A 17,417-nucleotide genomic window follows, 5' to 3' on the forward strand; every position below is an offset into this window, starting at 1 on the left:
GAAAACCACTAGACTATTCAGGTATGACCTAAATCAAATCCCTAACAATTATACAGTGGAAGTGAGAAATAGATTTAAGGGATTAGATCTGATAGACAGAGTGCCTGATGAACTATGGATGGAGGTTCATGACATTGTACAGGAGACAGGAATCAAGACCATGCCCAAGAAAAATATATGCAAAAAAGCAAAATGGCTGTCTGAGGAGGCATTGCAAATAGCTGTGAAAAGAAGGGAAGTGAAAAGCAAGGGAGAAAAGGAAAGATATACCTATTTGAATGCAGAGTTCCAGAAAATAGCAAGGAGAGATAAGAAAGCCTTGCTCAGTGATCAATGCAAAGAAATAGAGGAAGACAACAGAATGGGAAGGACTAGAGGTCTCTTCAAAAAAATTAGAGATACCAAGGGAACACTTCATGCAAAGATGGGCTCGATAAAGGACAGAAATGGTATGGACCTAACAGAAGCAGAAGATATTAAGAAGAGGTGGCAAGAATACACAGGAGAACTGTACAAAAAAGATCTTCACGACCCAGATACTCACAATGGTGTGATCACTCACCTAGAGCCAGACATCTGGAATGAGAAGTCAAGTTGGCATTAGGAAGCATCACTACGAACAAAGCTAGTGGAGGTGATGGAATTCCAGTTGAGCTATTTCAAATCCTGAAAGATGATGCTGTGAAAGTGCTGCACTCAATATGCCAGCAAATTTGGAAAACTCAGCAGTGGCCACAGGACTGGAAAAGGTCAGTTTGTATTCCAATCCCAAAGAAAGGCAATGCCAAAGAATGCTCAAACTACTGCACAATTGCACTCATCTCACACGCTAGTAAAGTAATGCTCAAAATTTTCCAAGCCAGGCTTCAGCAGTATGTGAACTGCGAACTTCCAGATGTTCAAGGTGGTTTTAGAAAAGGCAGAGGAACCAGAGATCAAATTGCCAACATCCACTTGATCATGGATAAAGCAAGAGAGTTCCAGAAAAACATCTATTTCTGCTTTATTGACTATGCCAAAGCCTTTGACTGTATGGATCACAACAAGCTATGGAAAATTCTGAAAGAGATGGGAATACCAGACCACCTGACCTGCCTCTTGAAAAACCTATATGCAGGTCAGGAAGCAACAGTTAGAACTGGACATGGAACAACAGACTGGTTCCAAATAGGAAAAGGAGTACGTCAAGGCTGTATATTGTCACCCTGTTTATTTAACTTATATGCAGAGTACATCATGAGAAACACTGGGCTGGAAGCACAAGCTGGAATCAAGATTGCCAGGAGAAATATCAATAACCTCAGATATGCAGATGATACCACCCTTATGGCAGAAAATGAATAAGAACTAAAGAGCCTCTTGATGAAAGTGAAAGAGGAGAGTGAAAAAGTTGGCTTAAAGCTCAGCATTCAGAAAACGAAGATCATAGCATCTGGTCCCATCACTTCATGGGAAATAGATGGGGAAACTGTGGAAACAGTGGCTGATTTTATTTTTCTGGGCTCCAAAATCACTACAGATGGTGACTGCAGCCATGAAATTAAAAGACACTTGCTCCTTGGAAGGAAAGTTATGACCAACCTAGACAGCATATTCAAAAGCAGAGACATTACTTTGCCAACAAAAATCCGTCTAGTCAAGGCTATGGTTTTTCCAGTAGTCATGTATGGATGTGAGAGTTGGACTATAAAGAAAGCTGAGCACTGAAGAATTGATGCTTTTGAACTGTGGTGATGGAGAAGACTCTTGAGAGTCCCTTAGACTGCAAGGAGATCCAACCAGTCCATCCTAAAGGAGATCAGTCCTGGGTGTTCATTGGAAGGACTGATGCTGAAGCTGAGACTCCAGTACTTTGGTTACCTCATGCAAAGAGTTGACTCATTGGAAGAGACCCTGATGCTGGGAGGGATTGGGGGCAGGAGGAGAAGGGGACGACAGAGGATGAGATGGCTGGATGGCATCACCAACTTGATGGACATAGGTTTGGGTGGACTCCACAAGTTGGTGATGGACAGGGAGGCCTGGCGTGCTGTGGTTCATGGGGTCGCAAAGAATAGGACATGACTGAGCGACTGAACTGAAGTTGAAAAATAAAAGCATTTGCCCTCTAAAGAACACCTCACAACCTTGGTGACCCAGAGGAAGTCACTAGAAAGGCTTCACGAGGGTCTGTGGGGGCACTGGACCTTTCTGCTCTAGCAAAACGTGTACTGCAGTGATAAAAGAACATAAACTGGGAATGTGAACTAAAATGTTGCCTGTCATGTCAGTAAACAAAGGATGCTGTGGACATCAAGCCATCGCATCACAGGTGCCTGGACGGTGAGCCTTAAGGGAACTCAGGACGGAGGAAAAACAGCTGCCCTTGTAGTGATCAGCCTGCAGTCACCCCAAAGGTGATCCCTCAGGGAATTTGGATGGGAAGTAACAGGTGACCAGCCCAAACAGCTAAGGTGCAAATGAATGACTTCAGTGAGCCCAGACGCTTGCATCTTCCCCTACATAGCAAAGCCCTAAATTCCTTTAGAAATCTCTTTTGATAAATATTTAATATTAACAGTAATCTTTTGATGTTCTGATTTCCTTGTCTTTTGTTGCAAAAAAAATCTCCTGTATGTCCTGGGTACCCACTGCCTGCCCCCTCTCCCCGCCTTGCCTCTTTGGAACGGTTTCTCAGAGTTATCTGAGATGCTGTGTCCTAGGCTTATGTCCTCAGATTTGTCCAACGAATAAAACATGATTCTCCACTTTCAAGTTGCACATTTTTTTTTTCAGTTGTCAGGAGGGAATAAAGTAGAAATCTTTCCCTCCAAAATTCTTAGATATTTTAAGAAATTATTTTGAGAAGCACCATACTTAAAAGACAAACTCATTATTGGAAGGATATTCACTTTCAATTGGGCTTTGGGGTTGAGCATCTTCCGTTCTGTCGGTCCCATTCCAGTAAGCCAAAGTGCTTTGGCTAAATTGCTTCCAGACTAATCATACTCGGTTTTTTCACACAGGGTGTTGTGTTGCTGTACCAATTAACTGGAGTGGTCCTAAAGGGTCTTTTTCATTAGTGAGATTGTCCTAATGGATAAAGCAATCATTTGCTTGGAGTCTGTCGGAAAAAGATCAGGGTTGAGTAACAGTTTCCAAGTGGCAGGACGCGCCTAGCATTTTGTTGCTTGTTTGAAAAGTATAAATCTTTAGCAGCCGCTAAACAAACAATAGAGTGTTTGCAGAGACGCTAGTAATATAGTAAAAGGTTCCTGACCAGAACTCTCAATTCCTGCATTAGAAAACCATATTAAAAATACCTTCTTCTGAGAAAAGGGAAGAGGTACAGTGACAGGGAAGTGATGATTTATTCAGGCTAATAGTGAACTATAATGACCTCTCATTTAATGTAAATCTTCAAAGAAATTCCTTCATGGGGTATCAGTCTTAAATTTCACTGGCTGATCATCTCACCCTTAAAAAATTAATATACTTTTCCGGGTGGCTTAGGAGAGAGTTGAAGGCAGGATAAAACTTGGCTTCAATCCCATCCAATCCTGGTCCTTGACTTTGAGGACAAAAGGCTGCAGCGTTATGTCTGCAGGGCTGACCGCTAGATGGAGTGCAGTAACAACGCCTCCTCCATTTCTTCAGCGGCTAATAATAGAAAGCTTTGCTTCTCAGCAACTGCAAAACCTGTACGCTCATAACTCATACGCTCACATAACTGATAGACTGTCGTTTGAAAATGAGAGGTGGACCGTTTAATGGCCGTGGAATCCGGCCTCCAGTTTTACCAGTTCTGTGTTTGGATAGTACTTTGCCAGGTCCCACATCCCTCTAGCCACCCCCCACCCGCCCCACAGAAGCAGCAGAAAATGGCCACAGTGCCAGGTGGCCAGTGATGCCAGTTGCGGGTGGCATCTGAGTGCTAGCCATTTGGGAAGTCGAGATCAGGAGGGCCTATAATAATGTTATCCCAGTATTTTACCTGCAGGCCAAAGAAGGGAGAGCTGAGCCTTCAAATCTCTACAGGAAAGGTCCAGATTGATACATTGTGCTTGTTGCCAAGGACATAAAAGGGAAGATGGAAATGGAGGCAGGCAGGGAGGGACTTACCTTTGTGGTTGATGTTGCAGAATCAGAAATGAACACTCTGCTGCTACTATGTCTAAGAATGGTGATAAAAGATACTGTATGCCTTGGGATAAACTAAACTAACAGATCACCCTATGGGTTCTGGTACCCAAAATGATGGGGCCTCCCTGGTGGCTCAGGTAAGGAATTCACCTGCCAATGCAGGAGACTCAGGAGACACAAGTTCGATCCCTAGGTTGGGAAGATCCCCTGGAGAAGGAAATGGTGACCCACTCAGTATTCTTGCCTGGGAAATCCCATGGACAGAGGACCCAGGAAAGGGGGTCACAAAAGACTCAGACATGACTTAGCACCTAAACAACAATAACCCCAAATGATAAAATTTTGTCTACTTTGTATATATCTGGACTTCACAAAAATTTGTCCCTGATTTTTTTTCCTGTGTTGTTGTTTGAATATAACTTTGTGAATACGATATGTGCTTGAGAACTGCTATTTTTCCACCATGAGCAGACCAATACAAACGTACTAAGCTCGGTCATTTGCCATTGCTAAAAATATTTGTTGCATTTTCTGTTTGTTGAGCCAGTCCTTCTGATTGACACCTTCTGAAAATCAGACGTCTGATTCTCCTAGAAGTCTTTGTGAAGAAACACCTTCCTTTCGAAAGTGAGTCTGCGTCTGAGTTTTCCTTTGACAAGACATACACTGTGTCCAAAGTTGTTTGATAAAGAAATCCGGCTTTTAGAAATAATGCTGGGGTCTTGACATAATCCACACAGTAGACAGTATTTCGGTTGACCTGTGTAAGTCTTTTCACTATTTTTTTCAACCAAATAGTTGAAACCATGGCCTATAATTCTGTAATAGCTTCACGGTGGAGAAATTTGCCAGTTGACCTCTAATACTCATCTTTCCCCTTTTTTTCAGAGCAACAGAGTTTTTACCAGGTTAATCGTTTCTCAGAACATGTTAATCAGCATTTCATACAAGAGATGGACAGGGCCATTTGAGTTAATGCTGGGCAAAAGAATGTAAGCAAAAATGTTGTGGGCAGTTTTGGGAAAGCTTTCTTAACAGATAGCTTGCTTATGCTCGCTGTCAGTCTCTCTTTTGTCTAGTACTGCCTGCCGGCTGGGATATAGTCTTCATGGCTGGTGCTGCAGCAGCAGTTTTGGTCCATGAGGTGAATTTAGGGACAACATCCACGCCAAGTTGAGAGACAAGAGCTTGCCAACCTAAAATGTTGTTGGGCAGTAAACCAGCTGTTGACATAATATCCTTAGATTATATAAGAAATAACCAGCTTCTGTCTTGTATGTTAGTCACTCAGTCATGTCTGACTCTCTGCAACCCCATGGACTGTTGCCCGCCAAGCTCCTCTGTCCATGGAATTCTCCAGGCAAGAATCCTGGAGTGGGTTGCCATTTCCTTCTCCATCTGTCTTGTATAAGTCTCTGATATTTTGAATCTTTTGTGGGTTTAATTTTATGTTTCCCTCAAATTTATATGTTGAAGTTCTAATCCCCAAGTACCTCTAAATGTGACCTTATTGGAGACACAGTCTTTAGTGAGATAATTAAGTTAAAATGGAGTTAGTAGGGTTGGTCCTAATCCAATGCAGTTGGTTTCCTTACAAAAAGGGGAAGTCTGGAAGTGGATACACTCACAGGGGAATGGAAAGCAAAGAGACACAGGAAGAAAATGGCCATTTACACACCAAGGAGAGAGAAATGAAAAGGAGCATCCTTCACGGCCCTGGAAGAAACCAAATTTGGACACCTCCATCCCGGACTTTCAGGTTCCAGACTGTGAGACAGTAAAGCTCTGCTCTTCAAGCCTACAGTCCGTGGGGCTTTGTGAAGCCTACAGCCCGTGGGGCTTTGTGATGCTAGTCCTAGAAAACTAAGACAGGGTCTGAGCACCAAGAAGGATGTTGTCAGAGAAACAAGTCACTCAGTGTTTCCACTTGAACGGCTTTAATACAGGGAACTGAGAAGGTCAGACCAGACCGAAGCGACTTCGCGTGCACTCAGGCAGTCTGTCACACAAAGCCCTTGCTGCGTCAGTTCCTGGAACCGGCTTCCAACACCCTGAGCTCCCAGACTCGAGGTTGACCTGGATGACAGCTTTCAGGTCCCCAGTAAAGAGCTTATTCGGAGAGAACTGAAGATCTTGTGGTTCCAAGCCCACCCCGGGGAGGAGTGTTCCCAAGCAGGAGAGCAGGCGCGCAGTGGAAACGCCGCTCTGTGCCGACACGCAGCGGCCCCAGCTGGTGGGGCTGGGGGTCCTCCTGCTGCTCGGAACAGCTGTCGGTTGTCTGAAGGGGCAGGTGAAGCCCAGCTGGGACACAGCGCAACTGCAGCTGTCCCCCTAGGATGGCTGAGGCATAAATCCCTTCAAAAACAAAGTCTATGTGAGGTTTGAAGTCCCCTCAAATTGCAAAGTGCAGAAAGTCTTTGTAAATACCCAGGACATGAACAAAGATGAGAGCCGGAATGACAATAAAGATCGTCCGGTTACATGAAGGTTTTTGTTTGTTTGTTTGTTTTTTAGGTTTATTTATTGATTTATGGTTGTGCTGGGTCTTCACTGACGCACACGAGCTTTGTCTGGTTGTGGCGAGCAGGGGCTCCTCTTCACTGCAGTGTGCACGCTTCCCACTGTGCTGGCTTCTCTTGCTGGGGAGCAGGGCTTCCAGGGTGTGTGGGCTTCAGTACTTGGGGCACCTGAGCTCAGTGGTTGCAACTCCCGGGCTCAGTTGCTCCGCATCTTGTAGGGTCCTCCCAGACCACGGATTGAACCCATGTTCCCTGCATTGTCAGGTGGACTCTTAACCAGTGTTTAGCAATATTAGAAGCTATCCAAATGGTTCATATAATGGTTTATTTTATTTCTCCTCCATTTCTTTTCCAATTCTTAGATGTTTTCATTTCTAAAGTGTTAGTTGTAACCTATATTTGTGCTCACCCTATTCCTTCCCGTTCAAACACTTCTCCCATTCTTTACAATGTTTAACTTTGTCAGTGGATATTGACTTATATTTTCACAGCACTGTTTTTTTAAACAAGTTCAATTGCTTGAGAACTTTATTAAAAAATAGACTTTAAAAGAAAGTACAGAGATTTCTGATACACCATCTTACCCTGCTCCCTTAGTATGATTCACCTGTTACAGTTGATGAGCCAATTAAATACATTCTTTTTAACTAAAATCCATAGGCCACAACACTTTTTAAAGAAGCAGACATCAGTTTACTGAGATTTGAAAATGCTGCAAGAAGACCGTACAACTTTATTATTCTTCTTTGCTTACTGTAATAATAAAATTCCACTATTACATTTTTTGGTTAAATGCCATCCTTACCACAAAAGCATTATTTACAGTTTAATAATTCAAATTAATGAATGAGCTGTTAGGGGTCTAAGGACACAATAGAGCTGAGGGGAGATACACAGTGGAGAGGAAGACTGTCACTTATGTAGTGAGTACCTTTCTATTATCGCCAGGGTTTAACACTGCCACTTTAGTTTCCTGAGGTCATAGTGCTAATAGTAATTCTTAAATCCATTTGGTTTGATCTGAATCCAATAAGCGCCATGGATTATCTCAGCAAGAGAAGCAAAGGGTGGAGTGAGAATAAAGGGTGACCTTCAGTATGAAGACAGGGACGCTGGCCGCCTTCACTGTTCAGAGGCTGCTGAACGAGAAGAGGCCCAGAGGACACAGTATTCGGGTTCTATTTTTTCCTGAAAGTGACTCGAGAGCGTTGCGATTGTCTGCCGAGGGAAGCTGTGCATTTCTCCCTCTGGAGAGTTTCGTCTTGGCTCTCCCAGAAACTAACGTATAAGTCTGCTATTGCAGTTCCCCCTCTGGTCCTTTGGGAATATGATTCTTTATTTAAAGATCCCAAGGTGCATTTATTTGGCTACATTTCAAAGACTCTGAAATTCTGTGACCGCCACAGAAGAAAGAATATCATTGTGCTTTGGCAATTGGTTGAAAACAGAATTCAAAGTCTTTGTCAAGTTCACCTTTTCCTTAGATAACCCTCTAAGAGCCATTGTATTTAAAGTCAAAGGAGCCATGGATGCCTTGAACCTCTCTGTGGTGACTCCAAGCGCTCTGTCCGCTGAGCAAAGCACTTATATCCTAGGTGATGTACACACTTATTCAAAACTACCTCGTGTCAAAGAAGACACATTGCTGGAAGGATCTGACATATTTTTAACTTTGCTCGACATTCAGGAAATAGGGGAGTAAAAATGCCCTGTGATTAGGTTTTCACAATTGAAGCGTCACCGAGTCGAGGCCTGAACAGAAAGCAAGACAGGAAGATGAATGCAACCTTTCTCTTCATCGATGTAATATTGGCAAGGTAACTAACAGTATAGCTCCTGGATGGAAAATGGTTAAGCAGGGTTGACAGAGACGCTGGTGAGCTCTGCTCGATTGCTTCGTTCTAATGGATTTGCCTTGGGGGGCGCATTGGCTGTACTAAAAACATTCAGTGGGAAGCTGCGATCCAATAGTTTATTCTAAGAGCTTCACATGTCTCTTTCCACCAACAATCACTTTTGAGTACACATGAGACAGATGTCGGGAGAGCAGAGTTCAAGATGGAAAAGACATGGACGCTCTTCTCAAGGCAGGCTCAGTCACTCTTTGGGAATGCTATTCTCCATTTCTGCAGAATGGAACTTCTGCACTTGTTCAGTTTTAATCTAGTGAGTGATCAGCAACTAGGGGGTGATTCCTGCAATGCTGTTTGACTCCCACATGTTCCTACTAAATTTTTGTTCTTCTGCTACAGGAAGCAATCATCAGAAGGGAATCCTCATCCTGGGAGGGTAAGAGGGGCCCCAGGGTGGGCAATCAACACCCTTTATTAGATTTTACTCATCTCCTGAGCGACAGAGTACCTTGCTCATAAGAACGTCCCCAAACACTTTCCTCAGCCCTTTGAGGAGCAGTTAGAGCCTACGTCTCGGGCCGAGAGGAACGCCATCCTCCTCTTTATTTCAGATTTATTTCAGAAATCACAGAGCTGTCTGCATGTGTGTCTATGTTCTGTCTCCATCTCATGGAAGGCGGTGTTCTGGCTTCTTGGGCAAACAAAGTAATTTTTAAGAAACGCTCATTGATGAGAAGGTGATTCTAAAGTTGCAGGAGATGGATGCATGAAATACTCTGCATGGGTGAGCTTTTGTTTTTATTGTGGTAAGAACAACCTTAACTGATCGTATGAGTAGAACCAAATGAGTCAACCTGTTTATTTGTTCATTTGTTTAACTGAATGTACTCTCTCAATGCCCTGGTGGCTCAGATGGTAAAGAATCTGCCTGCAATGCAGGAGACCTGCGTTCAATCCCTGGGTCAGGAAGATCCCTAGGAGAAGGAAATAGCAACCCATTTCCTTGCCTTGAGTATCCCATGGACAGAGGAGACTGGCAGGGCTACAGTCCACGGGGTTGCAAAGAGTTGGACACAACTGAGCGACTAACACTTTCACTCTCTTGATGGGCTGTTTTGGTGTTGTGTGTATAAAACCATAATCGTCTGCTTGCTCTCTAGACCACAGCCCCTGAAGAGTCATCCTTAAAGCCCTGTCAATGATTATGAAACAGGTTTTAGTTGACGGGCGTCTCCAGGTCAGTCTCCGTTTTAGATTTGGGAGATGTTGTGAGGAACAAGAGAAAAACCCCTGCGCAGCGAGGTATATTTCAGGGCAGGAGGCAGACAATATCAGCAAAGTCAATACAGGAAACAGACAGTATATGCACCAATACTTAGAGCTTAGGAGAAGAATCTCAAAGCTGGCTTGAGGGGGAGGGGGTGGCTACGGAGTGTCAGAGTCCAGGGGAGGAGCAGGAAAAGACAGGGACACGTTGGGGAGTGTAGACACAGAATGCCTCATGGAGAGGGTGACTTCTGAATGAACCCTGAATGAAGGCAGGGAGCTGGTCACGGGTGAAAGGAGAGGAGCAGAAAGGAGCAGCGCATCGAGGTCCTGGGCGCAGATGCCTGGCATGTTGGGGAACCGGGTGCCTGGGAAGCCGAGAACAGGGGGCAGATTGGCAGGAGACGAGGTCGGGACATCTTACAGGATGGTGAGAGTTCTGCGTCTACTCCCAGGTGGGGCTGTCTCGTAGCGTCGTGTCAGGTGAGTGACCATGTGTGACCTCTGCTTTCACAGGCTTATACTGACACGCGTGGAGAATATACTGAAAGGAGCCATGGCAGAAGCAGGGGCAAGTTAGATTCCGTGATTAAACCCAGGGTTCATGATGCTCTTGACCAGGGGATCCGTCATGAAGACAGTGAGAAAAGACCACATGATTGTTCCTGGAAGGAGCAGACTCCAGAGGGAAGGCTCGTAGCACATATCCCACACGCCGCTGCTAAAGAACCTCCATGTCCTGACTAAGACCCAGGGCAGCCAAATACATAAATACAATTTTTAAAAAATTACATCTACAGAGCAGAAACAGACTCACAGAAAAGAGAGAGCAAGCTAGTGGTTACCACAGAGGGAACAAGGGGAGGGACAAGATGGGGCATGGGATTAGGAGGTTAAAAACTACTAGATATAAAATGATAACCAACAAGGTCTGACTGTACCGCAGACAGAGGGGAGGTTCATAGCACAGAGTTCCTATGGCCTGAGACGGGGAAGTCTTCACACAGGTGGGAATGGAGAAACTTGTTTTTAGATACAGCTATTTTTTTCTTTTTGCTTTCTTTCTTTCTTTATTAACTGAAGCATAGTTGATTTACAATTTTATATTAGTTTCAGGTGTACAACATAGCGATTCAATATTTTATAGATTATACTCCTCTTAATGTTTTTATGAAACAATGGCTATATTTCTATTTCGCTATGCTGTACAATATACACTTGTGGCTTATCTCTTCTTCCTTTTTAATCATTATCTTATATTGGAGGAGTATGGTTGATTAAGGCTTCCCAGGTGGGTAAAGAACCCACCTGTCAATGCAGGAGACAAAAGAGATGTGAGTTTGATCCCTGGGTCAGGATGATCCCCTGGAGGAGGAAATGGCAACCCACTCCAGTGTTCTTGACTGGAGAATCCCATGGACAGAGGAGCCTGGTGGGCTACAGCCCATGGGGTTGCAGAGTTGAACATGACTGAAGCGACTTAGCACACACACACAGTTGATTAACAACCCTGTGTTAGCTTCAGGAGTACAGGTGTTAGCTTCTGTTATACATATACAGGGATCCATTCTTAAAATTTTTTCCCATTTAGCTTGTTACAGAATATTGAGCAGAGTTCACTGTGTGGTAGAGTCAGTCCTTGTTGGTTATCATTTTATATCTAGTAGTTTTTAACCTCTTAATCCCATGCCCCATCTTGTCCCCTCTCTTCTTCCCTCAGTGATAACCACTAGCTTGTTCTGTCTTTTCTGTGAGTCTGTTTCTGCTCTGTAGATGTAATTTTTTTTTTAATATTTGTATTTTATTTATTTGGCTGCCCTGGGTCTTAGTTGTGGGCATGTAGGCTTTTTAGTAGTGGCATGTGGGATTTAGTTCCCTGACCAAGGGTTGAACCTGGGACGCCTGCCTTGGGAGAGTAGAGTCTTAGCCACTGGATCACCATGGAAGTCCTTAGATGTAAGTTTTTTAAAAATAGTAGAATTCTCAATGGGAGGATCAGTAGATGCAGGGACAAATGGTTTCTGGAATTTGGGGAAAATTCTGAACTGTAGATAACTGGGACATATCAACACATAGGTAGTGTTTAAAGCTACGGAACTTGATGATAGCAACTAGAGAATTGGTACGATTGTTTTTAAAGCCTCAGAACAGACAAAGAGGCAGAGATTGGAGTTGAGGGCAGGCCTGGGATGTTCAGGGCAGGCTTGTGCTGGTGGCTGGAATGTCAGAGGAATTCCAGGCCTCCTTTGGGAGCAGCTTCTGTTTAGGCCTCCCAGGGGGTCACTGGCTTGGTTGACAGTTGACCTTCGCTCTTACCATTGCATAACTGTGGATCTGAGTCTTCGGAACTGTTCAGTTGTTCAGTTGTTAGTAATTTTGCAGATGCAAATATTATGTCACAAATGCAAATATATTCATGTATTAAAATATTTTCCCCACAATTCAGCATTTTATTTTATTCATTTACAACGAGTTTGCCAACTAGACAGTAAAATGTCGTTTTGTTTTTACAAAGAAAGGATCTTTTTTGCACAATTCATAGTAACTTTAGACACCTAGTAAGCGTTGGACAGGACGATGACTAAATAGCAACAACAACAGGAAGGAAGCATTCAGCGGATACTTTCTTGTTTAGAGATAATCATTTTATTTGTTGTCGTTCAGTCGCTCAGTCTTGTCCAGCTCTTTGCAACCCAATGGACTGCAGCACGAAAGGCCTCCCTGTCCCTTACCATCTCCTGGAGTTTGCCCAAGTTCATGTCCACTGAATCAGTGATGCTATCCAACCATCTCATCCTCTGCTGCCTTCTTCTCCTTTTATAATTTTATAGTCATTTAAAATTTATATAATTTTATCACCATTTAAAATGTATATAATGTTATCATCATTTAAAAATTTTAGGATCATAATAATGGCCCTAATTTTAAACTATTGCTATAGGACTCAAGTATAATAGAAATGAGAAGAGTTCTGAAGGCATATTCACAATTTCAATTTTCAAAAGTGTATCCTGGTGATTCTTGATTGACCCTCCCATGAGGATAGACTTGTCAACTATGGTAGGGTTTACTTATTTGTAGAGGACATTTATTTTAGAAAAGGGAAGAGAGGAAACCCAATTCCGTTGCGAGAATCTCCATAATAATATTATCCTTTGAATGTATTTTGACACCACCTCCTGTATTTAGAGAGCGTAATGCTAAAAATACCATCTGGGACAGCTGGGTGTCAGATTCCAAAAACTACAGCTGCTCTGGGGTGAACTTTTGATGGATGCCATCCGGAGTACCAGTTGTTAATTACTATCATAGCAAAGGTTTTCCTGTTCCTTAAGAAAAACAGAAATGAAAGCCACAGAATCAGACCTTTCAAGCAGCATGGAATACTTTTAAAAACCCTCACCGAATGACACCATAATGTAATGAAGTGTATGAAAGATGTGTCTGAATAGAGGGCTGCCAGATTTGACAGCGGAAAGCCAAGCGCACGCAGCACAGCTGCATGAACTCCTAGCAGTTTACACAGACTCTCCAAGACAGGGCAAAAAGCTGAAGCAGACTGAGAGATTTCGTTTTCTTTTTTACAAGAAAGTGAAATCCACATGTCAACACGTCTTAACTCAGCCTTACTGAATTGATCCAGGTTCTCTTGAATGCTTTCAAATGATACTATTTGTTGAACATCTGTCGTGGTCCACGAGACATCCGTCATCTCATTTAATCCCGGTGACCATCTTTGCGGTGTGTGTCAGTTTCCACATTTTACAGGCTTGGGGATATATCCTCACACAGGGCAACGCACTTGCCCGAATAACCCATTAGTTCCTATAGACTGACAATATATAACTTACAATTTTAAAGTTTAATTACAAGAAGTGCGAACTAAGGACAAAAGAAGTGAAGGAAATTTACATGGAGTAACCCACAAATCCGGGTTTCCCAGGTGACTAGTGGTGAAGAACCTGCCTGCCAATGCAGGAGACATAAGAGACTCGGGTTCGATCCCTGGGTTGGGAAGATCCCCTGGAGGAGGGCACAGCAGCCCACTCCAGTATTCTTGCCTGGGGAATCCCATGGACAGAGGAGCCTGGCGGGCTGCAGTCCACAGGGTCACAAAGAGGTGGACACAACTGAAGCCACTTAGCATGCACACAGCCCACACATCCACTCACACCTCAAATGGCATATCCTCCCAGTGGTAGGTCAGAAATGTCACCTGCATACCAGAGGGACGGCACTAGAAGAGTCTCTGATTCCAGAATCGCAATGGACCGAAGTCACCGCTATCTCTGCCTCTAAATGACAATGACACCCCCTGTAGCGCAGGATTAGGCAACTGTTTCTCTAACTGTGAAGTATAGACTTAGAGGCCTTTCAACAGCAGCAGAACATGCAGAATAATAGCGCTGTTTGCAGTGTGTTCATATATTTGCTCTGAATTAATTCTTGCTAATGCTAGTTTGCTGAAATGTTAATGTATTCAGCCAAGGCAGAGGTGCGATCCAGACTAACATGATGGCAAGGATTTTCACCAAGTGGTCCTTCCTTTGCGTCTTTTGCGTGGGCCCTAACTTTGAGAGAATTATTGATGACAAAAGTGAAGAAAACTAAAACCGGGAATCACGAAGATGAGTGAGCGTTACAGTGAAAAATGAAGCTCATCCTTGATCTACGGAACTGCTGCTGCTAAGTCGCTTCAGTCGTGTCCGACTCTATGCAACCCCATGGACAGCAGCCCACCAGGCTCCTCTGTCAACAGGGTTCTCTCGGCAAGAATACTAGAGTGCGTTGCCACTTCCGTCTCTGATCCATAGAAGGTTGGCCTATGATTAAGGCTGGGTAGCACCTCCCTCGCTGGCATCTCTCACATTTGGGAACAAGTGTGACTCAGTGGGACAAGGTGACCTTGAGTCCTGAGACTGGACCTCCAGTTTCTGCTTCGTGCCGATCAGCTGCACAGCCCAAAACCTGTACAACTAGGTTTCCCACTAAAAAGAAGGTGATGTGGTTTGTCTTAGATAAAGTTAGTGTGAGGGGAGAGAACTCTGAGTAGTGGGGCGTGGAGATAAGCCAGGGTCCCAGTCACCTGCAGGGAGGGGAACCTTAACATCCCAGGAGCCCAGTCTCTCTGTAGATAGAGTCAATCAGAACGTGGGATCCAGGAGTTCACGCATGGATACTTCCTGAAAGCAGCCCAGGGGAGTCCTGTGCAGTCCTGAGGACCCCAGGGTTGCGGGGAAGTGAGAGCACCTCTCATGCCCCGGAGCTTCTTTCTCCTCCTGCGATGCCCCCGCCATCAGGGATGACCGACTACTGAGCCCAGATGACCACAATCAGGGCTTGTCACTACTACCCAAGGCTGTAGCTCTACCTCTGGTAGACTGGCACAGATCTAAAGGAAAAAATGGACCAACTAGAAACTTGAGACCTAAACAGATGACATTTAAAGAACTTGCAGCCTGACACTTTTGTGTTTTTTTTCAGGTAAAATGAAGTTTTGTCTTCCCTCTGTTTTGTTTTTTTTTTTTAATTTATTTTTTTATTGAAGGATAATTGCTTTACAGAATTGTGTTGTTTTCTTTCAAACCTCAACATGAATCAGCCATGCTGCTGCTGCTGCGTCGCTTCAGTTGTGTCCGACTCTGTGCGACCCCATAGACGGCAGCCCACCAGGCTCCCCTGTCCCTGGGACTCTCCAGGCAAGAACACTGGAGTGGGTTGCCATTTCCTTCTCCAATGCACGAAAGTGAAAAGTGAAAGTGAAGTCACTCAGTCGTGTCCGACTCTAGTGACCCCATGGACTGCAGCCCACCAGGCTCCTCCGTCCATGGGATTTTCTAGGCAAAAGTACTGGAGTGGGGTGCCATTGCCCTCTCCGTACACCTATAGAATCAGCCATAGGTGTACATATATCCCCTCCCTCTTGAACCTCCCTCCCATCTCCTGCACCATCCCACCCCTCTATGTTGACACAGAGCCCCTGTTTGAGTTTGCTGAGCCATACAGCGAATTCCCGTTGGCTATCTATTTTACATTTGGTAATGTAAGTTTCCATGTTACTCTTTCCATACATCTCACCCTCCCCTCACCTCCAGCCTGACATTTTGCAGATAAACACACTGCAGTTTTTTCCCCCAAGAGCCAGTACAAAATACAAATCTGAATAATGAAATATTTCCAATCCACGATAGAAATAGCTGTTTATTCAATTTGTATGTGCACCTCGTTTTGATTTTTATTTTATTTAAACATTTTTTAATTGAGCTATAATTTTGACATAAAGCATTGTATTAGTTTCAGGTATAGAACATAATGATTCTATATTTATATATAGTGAAATGATGATAAAAATAAGTCTAGTTAACATCACCACACACAAAAGATGTTTTTAAAAGATAATTACAAATTTAAGGAATGAAAATAGTTATGACTTAAGTCTAGAATTTAGAATCACATGAGGATAAACTTATTACTATTGTGCTTTTACTAAGATAAGTAGATTATTCTTGGATGACTGAGAGGCTGTCTTTATGGCATTAGAAATTTTGAAATTTTCTTTCCTGGGGAAAAATTGTTTATTCATTCAATCCTTGAGCGTCCACACAGTTGCACAAGGTTTTAAAAAAATGTACTTGAAAGAGACCAATTTATCTTTGTGGGATCAGTCAGCAGCTACCTATTCATCAATGGAACAATTAACACTTAGCAGCCCCATTTTACAAGACAGAGGTTTTAACAAGACTATTTCACAGTCGATCTGAACCACAAGGAAAAGCAATTTCAAAGTGGGCTTTGATTTGCCCTCTGTCAGGGTTCATCAATTATAGCAACACCATTCATGAGAAGAATGTATACAGCATGAGTGTGATCACAGACAGTGGTCAGTTTTAGGGTATAAATCTGGTGGGGGAGGGCCTATCAGTAATATTTGAATATTGCTTTTGGGGAGAGTGACCAACAGGGTAATCATGGTAGCAGATGCTGAGTGCCTGAGACTGATGGTGTATGCATGTCCCACAAGACAGACATTGCAGGTTTATGAGCTGTAATGTGCAGATTTGTTCAGTCATGTCTGGACTCTTTGTGACCCCATGCACTGCAGCCCACCAGGCTCCTCTATCCAGGGAATTCTCCAGGCAAGAAAACTGGAGTGGGTTGCCATGCCCTTCTCCAGGGCATCTTCCCAACTCAGGGATGGAACCTGGGTCTCCTGCATTGCAGGCAGATTCTTTACCATCTGAGCCACCAGGGAAGCCGCAGCTTCTTCTTTGGAGAATTTCATGGGCAGAGGAGCTGTCCCTGGTGGGCTACAGTCCTTGGGGTCGCAAAAAGTTAGACTTGACTAACACTTTCACTTTCACAGCAGAAACTAACACAATATTATAAAGCAATTATACTCCAACAAAAATAAATAAAATGGATCGCAAATGTTAAAAATAAAGACAAGAATAAATAAAAATTGATTTACTTAAAAAAAAAAACAAACCCAGAAATTAACTCCTGATCCTGTGTTTCTCACTCTTAGGCTTACTTGCAAAGCAGTAAATTCTTTTACAGTTTGAATAATAACCTATGTACAGGAAAAGGCACAAATAATCTAAGTACACAGTGAATTTTTACACTGAACGCACGATGTACCCATCACCTAGGTCACCTG

The 17,417-nt window shown here is 43.5% G+C and overlaps 1 long non-coding RNA gene across 1 annotated transcript in view; it reads left to right on the top strand.

The window, feature by feature from the left end:
• The first annotated feature begins 8,388 nt into the window (after positions 1–8,388).
• LOC129624203 (uncharacterized) overlaps positions 8,389–17,417 on the top strand; it is a 37,564-nt gene continuing 28,535 nt past the window's right edge. The window contains exons 1-3 of the long non-coding RNA XR_008700824.1: positions 8,389–8,458; positions 8,894–8,930; positions 14,245–14,543. This is a non-coding gene — a long non-coding RNA (uncharacterized LOC129624203). The remainder of the gene's footprint in view (positions 8,459–8,893; positions 8,931–14,244; positions 14,544–17,417) is intronic.

This window comes from Bubalus kerabau, chromosome 12 (assembly GCF_029407905.1).
Source record: "Bubalus kerabau isolate K-KA32 ecotype Philippines breed swamp buffalo chromosome 12, PCC_UOA_SB_1v2, whole genome shotgun sequence".
Lineage (NCBI taxonomy): Eukaryota > Metazoa > Chordata > Mammalia > Artiodactyla > Bovidae > Bubalus > Bubalus kerabau.